This window comes from Diplotaxodon limnothrissa, linkage group LG23 (assembly GCF_057381915.1).
Source record: "Diplotaxodon limnothrissa isolate DT_005_m linkage group LG23, D_limnothrissa_male_GT1.1, whole genome shotgun sequence".
In the NCBI taxonomy this organism is placed as follows: domain Eukaryota; kingdom Metazoa; phylum Chordata; class Actinopteri; order Cichliformes; family Cichlidae; genus Diplotaxodon; species Diplotaxodon limnothrissa.
Genome location: NC_140617.1, coordinates 24,148,873 through 24,168,317, shown reverse-complemented (window position 1 = coordinate 24,168,317; position 19,445 = coordinate 24,148,873). Strand labels below are relative to the sequence as shown.

Here is a 19,445-nt window from a genome sequence, read left to right as displayed (position 1 = left end):
GAGAGACGATAAGCCCTGCAGAGCTGCTGTGGCGTCCAGGCTTGGAGGAGAGAGGACACATGTGTCACTGAGACTGAGTGAAGAGCGGAAGTTTCTGGAAGTCATCAGGCAGGGCGGAGGGGGCCAGCTGCACAGGGCTTTTACTGCAGTGGAGGAGGATGTCACAGCACAAAAACATCCACACACTTAGCATGGATGCAAGGTCCAATGATATACCGTGTGCATTCAAATATAGCAAATGAACACTCACACGTGCAAAATACTACTTGCTGAAAAACATAAAAATACGTTCTGGGCGAGAGAAAAAACACAGCCCATATCCTGGGCTGGCAGGTCAGCCGCCTGACATGCAAACACGCAGCCATGGTTAACACCAATAAATGACAAACACGTGGAAACACATCTCGGAGTTGGTGTCAACAGCTGTCACGTCTTATGGGGCAACTCTGTCATTCAGGCCGTGCGCAGGGAAACCGCCCTGTCAGTAAAGCGTCCAAGCCTCCCTCCTCCCATCCCCCGCAACAAGAATGAGTCATGGTAGGCGACTCAGGAATTGAGATGATGTTGATTTTTTGGCTGTACTGTATGGGGGGGAAATGCAAGCAACACCCTCATGATAAATGAATAACAATGTGTTATGTTTCGACATCTATTTTTATTGAGAGTAAATCCTGGCGTCTGCCGTGGGGCCATACATGTGGTTTTGCATGTTTTAACCCATTTACTATAAAACAGACCATTTTGAAAACCACTCTGTTCCATTTTAGTGTTGCGGATGCAGCTTTCCCATTGTTCCCAGCAGCTGGTTGTTTTTATGTATATCTGTATGGTATGAAAACTGGTTACTATTTCAAGTGAATGTAATTCTGAATTTATTTTTGCATCAAAAAAACCCTAAAACTCATATTTTACTACAAATTAGCATCCACATTACTGATGGTTCTTTTGTGCTTCTTTTGCTTAAAAAGCACTATGCTTATTTACAGCTCCATATTTTTATTCTGGTACTCTAATAGAGTGGTTTTGTATGATTTACGGTTCAAAATAATCATTTATTGGACTTTGGTGCAACCACTCAGTGCACCCTGAGTTGAACAAGCTGGTTGGAAACATGTTGGAACCAGTGCGGAAACCTGGAAGCTGATATATATTTTGGTCATGTTCCAAAATAAAGTTATTCTGGGAAAGAATTTGTCTGAAACTGAGTAAAATATCAAGATCCAAAATTCCAAGTCCCACTGAAGCTTTTTATTTCTGCTTTTATAAAGAAGACGTGGTTAAAAACAGAGGACTGGTATTAGTATTAAATACTGTTAATAGCCAAAAGAGTAATAATATTAGCAAAAATACAGTTACAAAAAACAAAAAATAACAGATGGACAGTGTTCATGTCATCTATGAAATGGAAAAGTTGGCCTTTAGTCTGAGATCCAGAAGAAACCCGTATACACTAAATAACATTAATGATATATGATGTACCCGATTTTTTCTTTTTGCGCATTAAAAATAATAAATAAAAAGAAAAAAATCCAACTTAGCTTCTGCCCCTTTAGGAACACTGTCTTGTGATTGTCTGCTCCTCCTAAACAGCAGCTGGTTGGGGCTTATGTGCCTGGGATGACCACATAAAGGCTGTCTGGTCTCTATGACATCACAAAGAGCTAAGAGTAAGAAAAAAAAGGCCCAAAACTGAGCGTTTCTAGTAGTCTGAAGCCTGAACCTTTGGCTCTCTGGGCTGTGGCAATTCTAGTCTGCTAGGACGCTGAGCAAAACCTCTGCAACCAGCATATATCACCATTAAATCATAAATAATGTGACATCAACAACACGCCCACTTATGTAATACTGTCCAAAGTGTTAACTGCTAGCTTCTATGCTCTTTGAAGCCTGCTAGCTCTGCTAAGAAATTGTCCCCTCATATCCCAATTTACTAACTCCACACTCGACTGTCATGTCACAGCCTGCAGACAGAAAACTTGTGGAAGCTATTCAAATATCTCTTCCCCTATATTTAAGCCGGTATGCGCAGCATTTAATTATTGAGCATTTTATTTAATCATTTTTATCTACTCCACTCACCACAAACTTTCCTTTTTTTTATAACACTCCTCTTTCTCTTTTTTCCTTTTTTTTTGTCACTCCCAAAAGGATAACACGTCTTTGTTTTCATGAGACGAGTCCTTATTGTTGTCATTTAAACAGAGTCACGCATGCCACTTGCAGTGGGAGTACATGGAGTCGGGCAGGGAGGTCACGTCTCTCCAACTGACTTTGCAAACTTTGCACAATGTCGCTGCTGTAGTTTAAAGATGATCAGCCCTTAGAGTCCCCCACCAATGTAAGCACCAATGCCAGTGTATTCATATGAGAAAGTCTGGAAAAGCGTGTGCTATTAAATGAGAAGATATGCAAGGGTTTAGTTGGGGTGTGATTCGAAAAGAGGTTCCAGAATCGTATGCCTGCAGGATTATCGAATCATTTCATCAATGTTGGCACGTTTTATCGACAGCAACAAAGTGCATAACATTGATGTCTAACTCATAGCAGTGAGCTTTCCTATGCTTCACTTCCACTCTGTGCTCAGGACTCGGCGACAGTCACAGTTGCGGTGAAACTGAAAACACGAGCAAGCCTTCACCTGGTTTTAATATTGTGATTGATTGATGTAGTACACCTGAAACTGTGCAGCATGTAAAGTAAAAGCAGCCAGGGAGCTTAACCTTACACTGCAGGCACTTCCACTCTGTCAACATCAACGGCATCGATGTTGACATGGACTGGATGACAACCAACTCAAACGGGTTCTCTTTAAAACTGCATTTTAATAGCAAACATGAGTAGTCAAATTTGTGCTCCCCGTGCGCATTTCCTGTCATCGGGAAGCATCGCAGCAAAGCCTTTCACCTTGAGGTCCTCTAAGTGCACACTATTAGTGTAAGTGATACAAGCAATATTGTGGTTAGAGTGAGAGGAGAAGCAGGGGGAGGTGGTAACATGTTCAGCCCCTTGAGGCTGGAGAAGCAGCCAGATGAGTTGGGGGGTGGGGATGTTGTTGAATGGGAATCAGTTATGAGTTTCCATTAACAAAATAGGATGGAGTGAATACTGAAGATAGAGTTATTAAGATAAAAGAGCACAGGTATAATACACCAGCAGGGTGGGAAGCCAATAATGACTTCCTGCACTTAAGGGGCTCAAGGCTGAGGTCATTCACCATTAACTTTACTTGACATTTGCATGCTTGGAGCCGGCCGTGGCTCAGGATATGTCTCTCTGATTACTTCTGCGGTCTCTGTAGACTCTGATTTGCGAAAGTGTCGAATAACAGAACGTGAAAAGTGGTCTAGTTCATGCCCAGTGAGGGTGTATCTGTCAGGGTTACATCTGAAGTCAAATCCAAGACTCAATCAAGAGTTCTGAATGACCCTTCAAAAATACTGAAAATTGAGTTGACCGGTCTCTTACATTGATCAGACAATAGGTTATGGTACTAAATTTGATTCAAGCAAAGGCTCCACAGTTTAATCTAGACATTATTCTAGTGCACAGCTGGGGACGCTGTGTGGGCTCCGTGTTTGTGTGGGGTTCAGGAGGCTGCCGTTATTATTGCAAAGATAGTACTTTGTTTCCATGACACTGAGATGAGTCACTATGGCTACGGCTCCATTGGGGAACAAAGTCAAATGAATAAGGAAGACCCAAGGACGGCGGTGGTGCTCTTATTGACAGAGAGGTGATGTGTTGGGAAATAAAAGCTTGGTACTCTATGAACTTACAGACGGTGTTAAAATGATGGTGCTTTATCTTTTTGAAGGAAGCTGATACTATTAACCCAGTACTTTTGAATTCTCGCTTATAGCCAAGGTCATAATGAAAAGGCCTGAGTCATTCCCAAGAAATCCGATAACAAAAAAGAAATGAAAATATCATGAAAACAACTGCGAGGTAAAGATTTACCAGTTGTCAACGATGCTTCTGTTTTAAACACAACTGAACACAAACTACAGTAACAATACAATTTATTTACCACACCTATTGTTCGTTTACTTCGGTTGAAGTCAGTTGACAAGTTTGCAAACTTGTAGACTTTCCTGCTGTTTTGTTTCTTTTCACACAGTAAAATCCAAGCGAACTCCAATCGAAACAGTATGTTCTGTCTGTTTACTGACCAGATGTTTGAGGAAGGAGCACAATTAAATACTTTTATATAAATATTTTGAGAACATGGAGAATTTAGATTTCTCAGATAGTTGCTAACCCATGCTTACCCTTGAACATCTATGGTGCCTTGTTGGATCCCAGAATGCAAAGGATACGTTAGCTCAAACTTGCAACTTACACCAGGTGTTGGGTTGGACTTGAACCGCACACAATTTAAACTGACTAAATGTCACAGGTGTGAACCCCCCCTAAATATGCATATAGGTGATATCTGTACATGCATATAGGTCTCCCAACTGAAGACTAGAATTATTAAGCCAATAGTCTATAGTTATATTTAAAATATTTCATCATCAAATATTTTCATTCAAAATGGTGATTTCCTATTTTTTGTTTAAAAATGATCTAAATGAGTTTCAATTTAAGTGTATGTACCAAATAAAGAATAAGAACAACAAGAAACAGTAACACCATGACAGAAATCACACGCTAAGCTTGAACTCCTGAGTCGCACACAATGCTGTGCAACAGCTGAGTTAATTTATTATTTATTTGCAACAAAAGTGATGATACAATCTTCTGCAGGTGAGTCCATCTGTCAGAAAGAGACACCGAGCACTCGTGTCAGTGCATCATCAGCATTCAGAGCGCCGCAATCGCCGGCTCTGCAGCAGAGTGACATCGTCTCCAATGCAGCTGACTGAGTGTCACTTTGGCTTTGCACAGCTAGACACACACATATGCATACCCACACCCACAGTGGCTGGAATTCACACACACACAATCAGCACTGCCACGTGCAGACAGAATGATGCAGGGCAGCATTAGCCAGACCGGGTGTTGTGTTTTCATTACACAGATGTGGATGCAGATTAAAGCGTCTTGTATCTCCAGCTTTGTGGTTCCCAGCACAACTGGTTCACATGTCTTTTGATGGGATGCCACCCAGCACAGGAAATAGCTGGGCCTGAGAACATACGAGCTAAAATAAAGTAAAAATGCACTCCGCGTCTCCCCCAGTTTGAAAAGCACAGAGCTGTGCTGAATTTGTGGTGGGAATACGACAGATAAAGGCTGGTGGAACCAGGACGTTGTGCGTCAACGATCTGAAGGGTTTACTTTCCTGTTTGTATTGGCTAGTTCAGTTTTCATCTGATCTCAGGCTGGGGGAGGCATGAGAGGGGCAGGGTACTCTGTGTGTACTTTCAGAGGCGTTTATCACAGCAGTTATCAGGGCAGCAATGCTTTCAATCATCGCTTATTTACATTTTTTATTTTTATCTGGGGTTCAACGGCTTTTATTGAACTGCACCACCCATTGTTAGTGTGCATTACAGTGGGACAACATGGCTAAGTCGTTTCACTATCTGCCTTCTGAGCAAATGCGTTTTGGCTTAGTTCCGGATGGGGAGTTGGTTCATGCAAAAATAGATGGCCATATAATGTTGAACACAGAATTGCCTTCTAAACACAGGCTACAATCACAAGGAGGAACTTCCAGCCGCGAGTGCCAAAATACACTCTATTATGTCATCCTGGAGATGCAAAATCCAAGCACAGTCCCACACACAGCACCAAGCCGGAGAACTGTTCCCACTCAAACAAGTGGGAGCTAAACTTGAGGCGCTCTAAACTTACGTGTAAATCACATCTGCTTCATTTGATCGGCTAAAAGACCAGCAGCTCTAAGCGGGCCGCGACGGCGCACCGGTGGTGATTAACTCATCAGGCTGGAAGGCTCTTTGATTGAACTTACCAGGGGTAACGCAGAAAATGAGGTCTTTTATCCTAGGGTCCAATGGCCCTGCACAGAATCTGCACACAGGGATCTCTATAGATGATCCCCATGTGGGGAGAAACGGGGTGGGGGGTGGGGGGTTTATAATGCTGCGCCTAGATTAGGGTGAAAGGGAGGCAATCAGCCTGGCAGCCCCTGAGGACACATCAAGCTTGTGGTTTTTCTCTTGGACAGTAAGGCATCATCATGGTAGAAAGCAGATGGCGGAGGATTAGCATCTGAATGTGGGCATGAAGATCCACAGGGGTCCCCCCCCCCACACCGCTACTCCTCCTCCTCCTGCATCCCCGCAGGGGATAGGTGAGCTGAGAAAAAGACGAGCTCTGGAAGGACAAAATCAATAATTGGAGACCCGTGGTGCGCAGACAAAGGAACCGATGGAAAGCTGGTGGATTTACACAGAGAAGCAGCTAATTACGTTGTCTTCCTCAGAATATTTTTACTGCGGGCTTCCTATAACAATTTCTGGGTGCAGAATCAGAAGGATGCGCAATACAAAAACAAAGCCAGAGATGGCGATCGAGCTCAAAGCTGCCGTAGACATGGTAAAAAAAGAGATAACATCAGGACACATCCCACGTAAAGCTGCTTTTGAAGTTCACGCCTGTGCTGTTTGGACTTGGTCTGAGGGAAAACATGCTGGTATCATCAATGAGCTCTATTTGTAATAAAGCGTTTAAGCTTCACGGCAAGGTAAGCCTACTGAAAGTCATTTTGGCACAACAGAAACAAAAAGAAATGGTAGAAGAAAAGCAGATATGTCTAAAAACATTGTGCAATCTATACCGACTCCATGCACAGCGGGATTTCCCCCCTAAGCTTCAGTAACATAGTAAAATACTACCTCTCAGGCCTCTGCCTGAAAAAATGGCAGGCAGTTTAGATGCAGAGGTAAAACACAGAAGACAGGTTTGCTGCTCCCAATAGACCCAGAACCTGAATGGATTTGCTATAAAACCTTAAAAAAACACAGTGAATGTAAGTTTTACAAGAAAACAGGGGCTATATATGATGTAGAAGGCAAACTATATAAGTATGACTCAAATAATAAATAAAAGGATTGGAAATATGGAAAACCTTTGCAGCCAGTTGCATCATGTACAAATGCTGAATTTCCCCAAAACCTTCTGCCTTCTTCTTTTTCTATGTTCTTAGCTACAAGTTTCAAGCACTGCAGACGTGCCATGTGAAAGCATGCGGCTCCGATTCTCCAGTTTATTGCCCGTTTATCACCAGATACTGTCAGCAGGCACACTGAGTCAATGGCACCCAGGAATACAAATCTCTCCTTAAGAAAAAAAAAAGTCACCCAGCTCATTGTGGTGGAAAACAACAGTCTCCTTCCCGCGAGGGGGGGGCATTCGCAAACATCTGTTGACGCTCCTAAATAAAGCTTAAGTCTCCTTTTTCTGTAGAGATTTATGTTGTTTGATTTAATGAGGTGACCCGAAGTAGTGAAGTCTCCCCATCCCACCTTCAGTAGACGGCACCTTGGGGACAACTCAATGCAGCTGGGCCATTCAAAGTTCAAGATTAGCTGGAATTATGAGGAATTACAATACAAAAAAACAAACAAACAAGCAGATATTCTTAATTTTATTGATGGTACTGCTTGTAGACCAATCAGCGGATTCCCAGATCCAGTTGAAGGTGTGTGGAGGAAAAGAAAGGAACAGCGAGGAAAGGGAACATTATGCTGTGATAAAAAGGACAGAAAGGCTTTTTTCTAGGCTTCTGTCTGTATCTTTTTTTTTTACAAGTCGAGGCAGAGACGCACAGAGGGGCTACACACTCAAAGAGGGTCATTCCTTTGAGGGGCTGGTTTCCATGGCAGGGGTTGCCCTGGTGAGTGGGAAGGGCCTTGATGGTCCCAGTGGAGCAATAGGCCCCTGTCAACAATTCAAATCAATAGAGAGAGTCCAGGTTGGAGGATACATGTGAATAAGGCTACGTTCACACTGCAGGTCTTAATGCTCAATTCCGATTTTTTGATCAAATCCGATTTTTTCGTCTGCTTGTTCACACTACAACTAAAATGCGACAGCAAACACGCTCTAGTGTGAACGCTCAAAGCGGCCCGCATGCGCAAAAGAAGACTTCACACACAACGCGCTCTGTTTAGACCCAGAGCAAACAATATTGTTTGACTGATGGCCCTTAATATAAAGACTTCAAACTTTACGTTTCCCAATTTTTTCTTTAAGTTATTTTGTTATTTACATAATAATGTAGATAACCTAATAATGATCCTTATTGCTGTTTTAGAGAGGAGCGGTGCTTCAAAGGATAGTTACAGATTTCTGTCAGAATCTGCAGATTATGCAGTACAAATAAAATGTTAACGTTTCTCCAACGTTGTCTTCCCAGCAGTTTCACCGATGGCCAGGAAGCGTTCGCGATGTCGTATCGGGCGCTTCTCCGGAGCTGATAATTGGCTTCTGTCTTGTGTCAGTGACGTAAAAGACAGATTTAATGCGACATGACCGTTCAAACAGCAGTCGCTTTCTAAAACATCGGATATGTATCGGATTCAGTACCACATACGAAAGTGACCCAGATCGGATTTGAAAATATCGGATTTGTGCCGTTCACACTGTCATACCATGATCGGATATGGGTCGCATAGGGTCAAAAAAGTCAGATTTGATGCGCTTTCGCCTGGGGTGTGAACGTAGCCTAAGTGTTGCACTAGAGCCTACAGCTTCACTATTAATTGATCTGTCATGTCATATATAGTCAATTTCTTGCCTACAAACATCAGAAAATTTTTACTTTATTTAGTCATTGTGGCTCTAATGCTTTCATTATCTGTTACTGATTTTGACTTTGTCTACAATTGGAAAAACAATATATGTAAATGACTGCTATTGGAGACATTTCCTAAGTGATCCCCTACATGACCTCCTAATAGGTTATTCCTGTCTTTGGTGGGGAGAACAAATAAACACAACTAAGGCTGCATTAACTCTATACCCCTTTAAAGCCTTCCAGGAGTCATGTAACCTTGAACAACTTTTCTGATCTGACCAATATCTGTCATATTTCAGGGCTGCTTATAGGACAAAATGACTAGGAAGTTATTGAGGCCGGTCTCTCCCTATGGAGTTACCTTGGAAACGAATCTAATGGTTGTCAAACCCCGTCTTTTAATTTTTACTGAGGTCTCAAAACTTGCCATTAAGGGTACAGGAGAGATTGTCAAATGCCATTATGGGGGAAAGACTTAAGGTAGTACAAGACTTCCAGGACAATAATGAACTGTACATCAGCGGTCCCCAACCGTTATTGCGCCACGGACTGGTTTATGCCCGACAATATTTTCACGGACCGGCCTGTAAGGTATCGCGGATAAATACAACAAAATAAAACTAGTACCGGTACCGAAAACAAAGAAGATTTATTCATAACACACGTGAAAAGACCCAGGAAAACCGAGTTAACGATAAAAACGATAACAAAATAATGCTGAAAACTGATAAAAACCCTGAAAACCATACATTTCACACCTGAGCCTCAACTCTCGCAGCCCGGTACCAAACGACTCACGGACCGGCACCGGTCCGAGGCCCAGGGGTTGGGGACCGCTGCTGTACATAACACTTTTTAGCCTTTATTATGATAGGACACTAAGGAGTGGTTAAGAAAGCTTGGAGAGAGAGCAGGTTAGGGAGAGACAGAACAAAAAGCCTTGGGCAGATCCAAACCTGGACTTCTGAAATGGTCTTACAGCATATGGTTCACCTGCTCAACCAAATAAGCTATAGTGAAAGACCCCCCCAAAATATTTCTGACCTGAGGAAACCAATCACATGTTTACTAACTAAAAATGCTACAGCTGCGATTACAGCTGCAACTCTAAACTGCGACTCAAGACCCCTCACTTTTCTGAAACGTTAAAAAATGTGCACAATGTTCCTGTTATGAATTCTGTCTCTGTGTTGGGAATTATAACAATAACAGTTATGATTCATTGATGATGTTGTGCTAAATGTGTAAAATAACAAAACTCTTGGTTTCTGCTGCTACCTGATATTCCAAGAATGCAATAAACTGAGATTAGAGACACCTACAAACAGCTGCAAGCGACAAACAAAACGTCAGTTCCAGTAAACGTTTTGTCAAATTATATTTGGTTGACTTGAGTGTCTTATTATTCTGAATCATTAGAGTTGAGCTGTCATTTCACAGACATTTAAATGTATGAAAGATGTGAAAACATAGGAAATCTAACAAAGCCAATGACCATAATGGTGCAATTTCTTTGGCATTATCAGCTTTTCAGGTATTATTGTAATGCATTAATTGACACACAGAGAAGGAAAATGTGATTAGAATTACAAAGTAGCTACCAGGCATCCTGAGGCGGACATGTAAGGCATTATTCATTAAATTATGTACTCCAAAATGTCAAAACAGTGAAAGAAGACGTTAAAATGAGACATAAAAAAGACAAAACCAGTTGTTTTGTCTTGCCAATGGCATAAATTATGTAGTAAAGTAACAAATCTTCATATTCAAGAACAAGAACCAGAGGGTCCTTTTGATTTGGCGTGAAAGCAATTAACAAATTATTAAAATTGCTGATTAATTAATTAATTCAAATACCTGCTTCTAGGGTAAAACTGAGTTATGTGAAGCCAAAGTGGGTTTGCAGAGTCTGATGATTTCATCCTGCATATTTTTCCATCGTCTCTCTGTGGCATGTGTGAGAGAGAGGATGTTAGATATGCTTTTAAGCCTCTCTTCAGACACATTCGGCAGCGGTCACAGTAAAACCCCTTCCTGGATGCTGGCCAGGACGTCCACTACACGCAGTCAGCTGCCCCTTGTTCCAGCAGACTAGTTAAAAACAAGACTCACAAGGAACGAAATGTGCTATCGCCGTAATCATGTCTTCCATCTGTTTTTATGTTTCACACTGGCTTCACAGAGCTCCTCTGTGTGATGCTTCTATGAACTAGGGGGTTTCCATTCATCCAAAATACGACCCTGACAAGCAGACGCACTCAAGCGTGTGCACGCTAACACAGTGAAGAGATGTTCTGGTTTACTTAAGAAGCTTCAAACCCAGAGAAGCAATTTACCCCGAATCCTTGGGGACTTTATTTCCACTACATTACCATCCAATCTTTTCCCTTAATGGATGAACTAAAAAAGAAGAAAAAAAAACACAAAAGAGAAAACATGTTCAAAAAACCTCGAGAAACCCAATAGATTTGGTATGTTCTAACAATACTCTAACAATGAGCTTCATTCAGTCCTCTAGCACACTTCACTCAGTGTATTAGCCTCCAACTGCAGTCAGTTGGCTGTTTGCAAAAGAATGAGGAGAAAACAATTGAGCTGTTTAGCTTGCACATCTGGAAATCATAAAGGCTCAGCACTAAGTAGCTTAGCTACTACGCTAGGCTAACAAGAGGTCCCCAGCCTATTCGGTAAAAAGCTAAGGCTCATTAGTGGTTTGTTCCCAGTCCGAAAAATCAGACCAGCCTCACATGTAAGCACTGCTGCTCCAGCTGCATCGTTCAGACTACCATTAAGTCCTAAAATAAGTTCTGGTTTTGAAGTGACATAAAATAACCTCACATTGAAAGGCAAAATCCCGCCAATGCTTTTTCAAGACCTTCAAACATGTAAGAAACCAGCAAAGACTCGAGCAGCTTTTCGATCTCTCCAGCAATACTGTAGTCCACTACAATCTGAAGGCTAATATTTGCGTGTAGAATTCTCCAGGTTTAATCTAAAGGGTTGTACAATGTAGCTTCATTAATGTTTTGCATCACTTTCCTCATTTGCTCTTTGTTGTGCTTCAATAAAAAATGTAATTCATTACAGTAGTACATTATATTGTTTTTAAACTGCAAAACCCATAAAAATCCAGCCAAATATTAGCACTTTACTAAAATACAGTGGCAGGACTCAGCTGGTTACATATAGCTGACCTAACATCATCCAGAATATGTCAGCAGGCCAGTTGTGTGCAATTTTGTTTGCCAATTAAGGGTGTAAAACCACAAACAGCAGGTTAAATGTCATAACCCTGTTAACACAGAAACACATAAACGTCCCTTGACGGCTTTTTGGGAACATGCAACAAGTTTTTGCCTGGAATGTGTTGTTGTCTACAGAAACTGCTCAAAAAAAGACATTTTTACAGTGGATGACCAAGGATCAGGCCTGGTAGGCAGGTTGTATACTTCGTCTTTCAAAAATTCTGAAGAATGTTTTTTTCTGTTTTCTTTACCCAGTCCTTATGTCCTCCTCACAGATTAGCTAACACAAGATCAGAGGGTAGAGCGGCAGCAAATATTAGAGATGCCAATATCTGGGGGAGCAGCCCCTGACTGTAAGAATGCCCTGCATGAGTGTCCTCTCTGTTGAGGGGCAACGTCCGTGAGGAATGAAATATGACACTGGCTGTCAGGGCTCGTTTGGGAAACTAGCGGTGAGCCAGCCATGGTTGGAGCTCCGGGTAGAAGGGCGAACAGGGTGGATGAGTGATTAGAGAGACTATCTTGTAACAAGGAGGTCACAAGATGAAGAATCTGTGTGGTTAAGCTCAATTAACACACACTAGTTTAGACTTTACCAGCTCTTCCTACTACAACTAGACAGCAGATTCTGCATTATTGTTGAATCCAAAAAGCTGTAGGCCTTTTTCTAGGACTGATCACCTCTGCTCCTATCCCACAGCCTAGGTACCCGCTACATCCATCTGTCCTCTGTTGTTACAGCATGCTTCCTGTGCATACAAAGTGTCTCTGACAGCTGTATCTTCTTTTAAAGAGCGGGATACTAGAAACGGCCTTGGTGGACAAGTGCCTACGTCAATGATAAGTTCATTCATTACTGAAAAAAGAATGACGTTCACAATGCTCTTCATCCATGCCTAACAAAAGACTTGTAGGTCCTAATTAACATGGCACACTGCTGAGTGGCAGCCTGTTGAAGCTTTCGTGTGTTTTTCTTGCTTTTTTCAGCATTTCCTTAATCACTTACTCAATTATTCTTAATTACTAATTACTTTACTACTTTACAAATCTTTTTTTCTTGCTTTTGGATTTTTAAACAATTTATATTTGCCAGCTGTGCCAGTTGACAGCACTGAGTACATGCGTGATGCTAATGCTAGAGAAGAAGCAACAGGGCTGCAGAGCTGAAGCTATCATCATGTGGAGTTTAAGGCTACAAGTTGCAAAGTCAATTGACTCCCAGCCTATTCAAAGTATCGTTGGACAGGAAGACTTTGTATAGTGAAAAAAGATGGAGTTCACAGTGATGATGAATAGTAATACCGGAAACGTTCTCTTCATCTCCGAGCATGAAGTAAGGAGAGCCTTCAAAAGAGTGAACACCAGGAAAGCAGCAGGACCAGACGGCATCCCAGGTCGTATCCTCAGAGACTGCGCATACCAGCTAGCTCCTGTGTTCACTGAGATATTCAACATCTCTTTATCTCAGTCGGTGATCCCCACATGCTTCAAAGAGTCCATCATTGTTCCTGTCCCGAAGAAACCCCACCCTGCTTCTCTCAATGACTATCGCCCTGTAGCCCTCACCTCAGTAGTGATGAAGTGCTTTGAACGCCTGGTCAGAGACTTCATCATTTCTTCACTACCAGACACACTGGACCCACTACAGTTCGCTTACCGTCCAAATCGTTCCACAGATGATGCCATCTCTCATCTCCTCCACACATCACTCACTCACTTGGACACTAGAAGGGGGAATTATGTTAAAATGCTCTTCATAGACTACAGCTCTGCATTTAACACCATAATTCCCTCCACACTCACCACCAAGCTGGAGCATCTGGGACTCATCTATGTGTCAGTGGATCTCCAACTTCCTAACTGGCAGACCACAGGCAGTAAGGATGGGCGGACATGTCTCAGCCTCCACCACTCTCAGCACTGGAGCCCCCCAGGGGTGTGTTCTGAGCCCCCTGCTGTACTCTTTGTACACATATGACTGTGTGGCCACTACCAGCTCCACCACCATCATCAAGTTTGCTGACGACACCGTCGTGGTGGGCCTGATCTCTGATAACAACGAGACGGCCTACCTGAAGGAGATTAGGAATCTGGAGAACTGGTGCCAGAGGAACAACCTCCTTCTAAACGTCAGTAAGACAAAGGAGCTGATAGTGGACTTCAGCACTAAGCAGGAGAGGAACTACCAGACCCCCGTCATCAACGAGTGCCCAGTGGAGAGAGTGGACAGCTTCAAATACCTCAGAGTTCACATCACGCAGGACCTGTCATGGTCCTGTCACATCAACACCGTGGTGAAAAAGGCCCGTCAGCGTCTCTACCACCTCAGACGCTTGAGAGGCTTCCAACTGCGTTCCAAGGTGCTCAGGAACTTTTACTCGTGCACCATAGAGAGCATCCTGACGGGAAAAATCTTAACCTGGTTCGGGAACAGCACCATGCAGGACAGACGAGCTCTACAGAGGGTTGTGCGGTCAGCTGAGCGCACCATCCGCTCCGAGCTCCCTGACCTGCACTCAATCTACAGCAGGCGGTGCTGGACCAAGGCCAGGAAGATCATGAAGGACCTCAGCCATCCCAACAACAGACTGTTCTCTCTGTTGAGGTCAGGAAAGCGATTCCGCTCCCTGAAGACCAACACAGAGAGACTGAGGAGGAGCTTCTTCCCGCAGGCGATACGGTCTCTCAATCACACCACCACACAGTACTGACCCACACATATGGTTCTTACACACACACTGGACTTTCTGGACATTGTTTTCACTTCATCACTTAAATCACTTTAAGCATATTTGCACTGCAGAAGACATAATGTGGATTGCACATCACTGGACATTATATTCTTCATTTCCAGTTAATACTTGTACAGCTGCTGGTATTGTGTATTGTGTTTTAAATGGCACTGCACCTTCTTACCTGTCAGAACTCCTTAGTACTTATCGCCCCAGGAGATCTTTGAGGTCAGCCGATCTGATGCTTTTAGATGTTCCCAGGTATAAATTAAAGACAAAGGGAGAGAGGGCGTTTGCTGTGGCTGCACCCAGACTGTGGAACAGTTTACCTCCTCACGTCAGATTCTCCAAAAGCCTAGAAACTTTTAAAACTGCTCTTAAAACTCACCTCTTTTCATTGGCTTTTAGAAAGGTTTAATTTATTTGTTTATTTATTTTTTATTTGATCAGCGAGGTGTTTTACGAAATTGTGTTCTATTGTATTTTTATCTGTATTTACTGTACAGCACTTTGGTCAGCCTTGGTTGTTTTTAAATGTGCTCTATAAATAAACTTGACTTGACTTGACTTGACTATATATTTATTTATATTTCTTCATACATTCTTATATAGTTCTATATTGTGTATTTTGTTGTACAGTTATTTTATTTTCAACTTTAATTTATATATGTTATCTTATTCTTTCCCAGTTAAATTTACCCTTCATTCTAATTTGTGTTGTACAGTTATTTCATTTTTAACCTTAATTTATATTTTATTCCTTCCTAGTTAAATTTAACCTTTTTAATTTTTCATATTTATTTCCTATCTTATTCATAGCCTTTTCCTTTTTTGTTTTCTTTAGGTCACGAGCAGTTGTCCAAGCATTTCACTACATATCGTACTGTGTATGACTGTGTACGTGACAAATAAAATTTGAATTTGAATTTGATTTGATTTAATAATACTATAAACTTCATGGAAATGTGGCTGAACTTACACTTTACTATAATCATTTACATTATATTAAAGTATACAATACTATTATTATTATTACCATTTTTCCACTTGCTGTAAAAAATAAATTCCCAGATATGGGGAATAAATTAAATATTTTTGTCTCATTTCTATGATCTTTTCTATCACTTGAGTATGTCAAGAAGCTGCATATCAAGTGTGTGTGCACTTGATATGCAGGTCAGTGGGCCGTTTGGTTCTTCTGACGTAGGCGAATTAGATTAGGTCCCTCTCACAGTTGAGACTTAATCACGTACTAAAGCACAGCTCAGCCATCTCCCATTAGACACCTGTGGAACAAAAGGAGCCTCAGACGGGAGCAACAGATATGTCCTGAGACCTTAAACACCTGTGTCTGAGGCACTGAGGTGTACTGCAGTAATCTACTTCACCAACAAGCTAGAATGCACATAAATTCTTGAATAATGAGCAATATCAGAGACTGATCGTGATTCCAGACACAACTCTAATGCAATCGCTTGTCATCAGGAAGGGCCAACGAAGATGATGTGTCTAAATTCCAGTGGAGTGGATGACAGGTCTGTGGTTCCAGGACCTAACCAGAATCAACGATGGGAGATTTACTTAAGGTCACCCAAAGTGGTGCAGGGAGGCGGCTCAGGTTTCCTGGTGGTTATATGAGCAAGAAATGGCTAGATATGGCTTACACACACACACACACACACACACACACACACACACACACTACAACTGAAATTTAAAGACGTTAAGAGTGAGCACACACACAAAACCCCAACCTGTCGTGCCCTGATTAAGGTCATTTCTGTCAGTGATTAGACTCAGCCCAATCTGGTCTGACAGAGGCTTGTCCTTACAGGAGAAGCAGGCGAAACTTGATTCACATCTCACCTGCTGTGCTAATGCACTTTGTCAACCTTCATTCGGCCTGAGCCAAGAAACACCTATTCTGTGTCAAACAGGCAAATATGTTTTGCATGTTTATCTGAATCTGCCATTAATGTGAACCTGAATTACACGGGGCTTTAGGAAAAACTCTCGTGAAAACAATCAGTCCATTTCTACTACGTTCCTCTGGCTCATTACTGCTGGTAAAACAAATTCCACTTTTCGTGATCAAATCGAATCTGACTGAACAAGCAACCACAATGCATTAAGCTGAACTTTGGGGGGATCTCAGGTTACCAAGCTTGGACATCCCCAACATGCCAAGGCACTGATTTCCCTCTACATCTCGTCTACAGCCAGGATCTTCTGAGGCAGGAACTGGAATGTCCAAACACACAAACTCTTGAATTCCTTTCCATAAAAGACTGTTTTCACACTTAAAATTCTACAGAGTTCCTGCTTCTCCTCACTGCACTGAGGCTCGGGAGATGCTGAAAGGATGCAGAACTGAAACAGACCCTTTTAGCCTGCAGATTTTCAGATCACTATCTGTGACTGAGCACTAGGGCTGAACGATATTTCGCATTTGCGATAATATCGGGACATGATCAAGTGCAATTTTCTAACCGCAAAGGCTGCAATTATACTGCGATTATATTATACAATTCATGGGCTGCATCCTCCTGAGGCCGCATTTGTAGACCGATTACGTCACAGCGACGCGCCGAAGGCTGTCCAAATTACTACCATATCCCAGAATTCATAGCGCGGCCCAGCCAAACTCCAGTTTCCAGCAATGGCGGCCGCTACTAAGTTTTAAAATTACTCATACTAATCTTTCTGGGTCACAAAATAAACTTTTAACATATTTTCAGGCGAGAAAGTAGTTGTGTAAACATCAAATATCTGCTCGGTTTATCAAGATATCCCATATTTGCAAAAGTGCTTCGACGTTTTCAGAGGCGTCTGCTACCCACCAGCTCGACAGCTAGCCGGGAGCTCGAGGGTTACTGATGCGGCCGAGAACGGCACAACTCCCGGCACATCATTTTCAGATCACCGCGGAGTTTCGCTGCTCGGGTTAAACGTAATATATAAGTCACTTAGACAACCTAAAAATGTTATTGTTGGGCTTTTTTCAGTGTTTTGTTTGTTCGTGAGTAAATCGGTTTGGCTGAGATTAAAGTTATTAGATTAGATAAAATAAAACTTTATTAATCCCCCGGGTGGGTTCCTCCTTGGTTTTCACACAGCTGACTAAACGTCAAACAGAAAACTTATTAAACAGAAGTATGAGACAGTCGAGAATTTACACCAGTGTCTGGTTATATTTTAGATAGCAAGAAGCAGACGGCCGAGTTTATTAAACTCCACCGAGACAGCGGTGACGCTAATCAGAACTAGACCGTCCAATTTCACGCCTTTAAACTTTAAAGGCGTGTTTGTGTGTGTGTTTATACAATTGCTATTATGTTTGCACTTTATGTGTAATGTTACTGACTGCAGAGATCAGTAAGATGTGTGTATTTTTTATTTATTAGTTTTATTTATTTAATATTATTTTTTAATTGAATGACTGTCTAGTAGTTCACAGATGTCGAAAAACTGAGTGTGGTAAAGCCACTGATTTTTTTTATGTATATTTCTGCAATCTGCACATTGTACTGACTTTCATTTTAATGTTTACACCAGGGTTCCTTGTCAGCACTTTATGCTCAGATGTTTGTAAGCTAAAAATAAACTATTGTGTATGTTCAAATATACTGTTGTGATTGAAGAAGTTAAATAAAAATGTCAGTCATCAATTCATGCATCACCTCATGTCATCATAACAGAGGTCTGTCTTCCAGGAAAGAACAGTTTAAAATTAATGTAATATAGTATTGGCCATACTATATGATGTATTGCTTGTCTTTGTTTAATAATACAGAAGACAAATACCTTAAAAAATAATCGCATATCGCATCGCAATCGCAATATTGGGGCAAAAAATCGCAATTAGATTATTTTCCATAATCGTTCAGCCCTACTGAGCACATATATTTAAGGCTGTAAAACGATATTAGAGTCCGTCAGGGAAGATCCCAGAATATGGTTTTGGCTTTCAGCTGTCATAACAAGGACATTGTTATTAATTTGAGTCACATAAAAGGCTTCCTTCAAACTACATTTTGCTGGTGAGAGGTGGTGGTGGTGCCTATAATGCCAAGTAGACGCTGGGCTACTCCCATCATAACGCATTGACAAATCGGTAATAGCCCGAAAAAGGGGGGGGGGGGGGGGGGAGATGGGGATAACTATAATAATCCACAATTATATTGCACTTATATTTACAGTTTTCCTTTTAAATATCCACTGCAGAAATAGGGGGATCCTTTCCTGCAGTGGATGGCTGCGAGCGGCGCCGGTTTCAGCACCATGCAGGCGTGGACCAGAACAAAAGGCGCAGGATGCAGCAGCGCAGAGAGCCTCGCAGGGACGCAGCGAGACGGTGACAAATGCCGCAAATTAATACCCAGGTTAACACATCTGCCTAACAGCATTTTAAATACAAGTCTCCACTGAAAAGCGACTTTAAAAGGCACGCATTTCAATCCGCCACACTCGCAGATATCCCCCATTCTCTCTAAGAATCACGCACATAACCATAATTAACACCATAACCACACACAGCAGCAGAGGATTAGTGGACAGCGACATTGATGTGCAGACTCTGATTTTTTGTCAAACTTTCCCAGCAGCCGGTGTCGCAATCCTACATCTTAAATTTGCGCATCCGCGCTGCTTTGCGCCATCGTAAAGTCTAATTTCCCCGCACATGACGAAGCAAAGCGATTTGGGTCTTACCTGGAGGTTCAGGCTGCTGAGCGGCACTAATGCCCTTGGATAGGAAGAGAG

At 42.1% G+C, this 19,445-nt stretch overlaps 1 protein-coding gene across 1 annotated transcript in view; it reads right to left on the bottom strand.

The window, feature by feature from the left end:
* LOC146608108 (uncharacterized) overlaps window positions 1-19,445 on the bottom strand; it is a 77,937-nt gene extending 58,492 nt beyond the window's left edge. The window contains exon 1 of the mRNA XM_085347836.1: window positions 19,395-19,445. The gene's annotated coding sequence lies outside the window, so the exon portion shown is untranslated. The remainder of the gene's footprint in view (window positions 1-19,394) is intronic.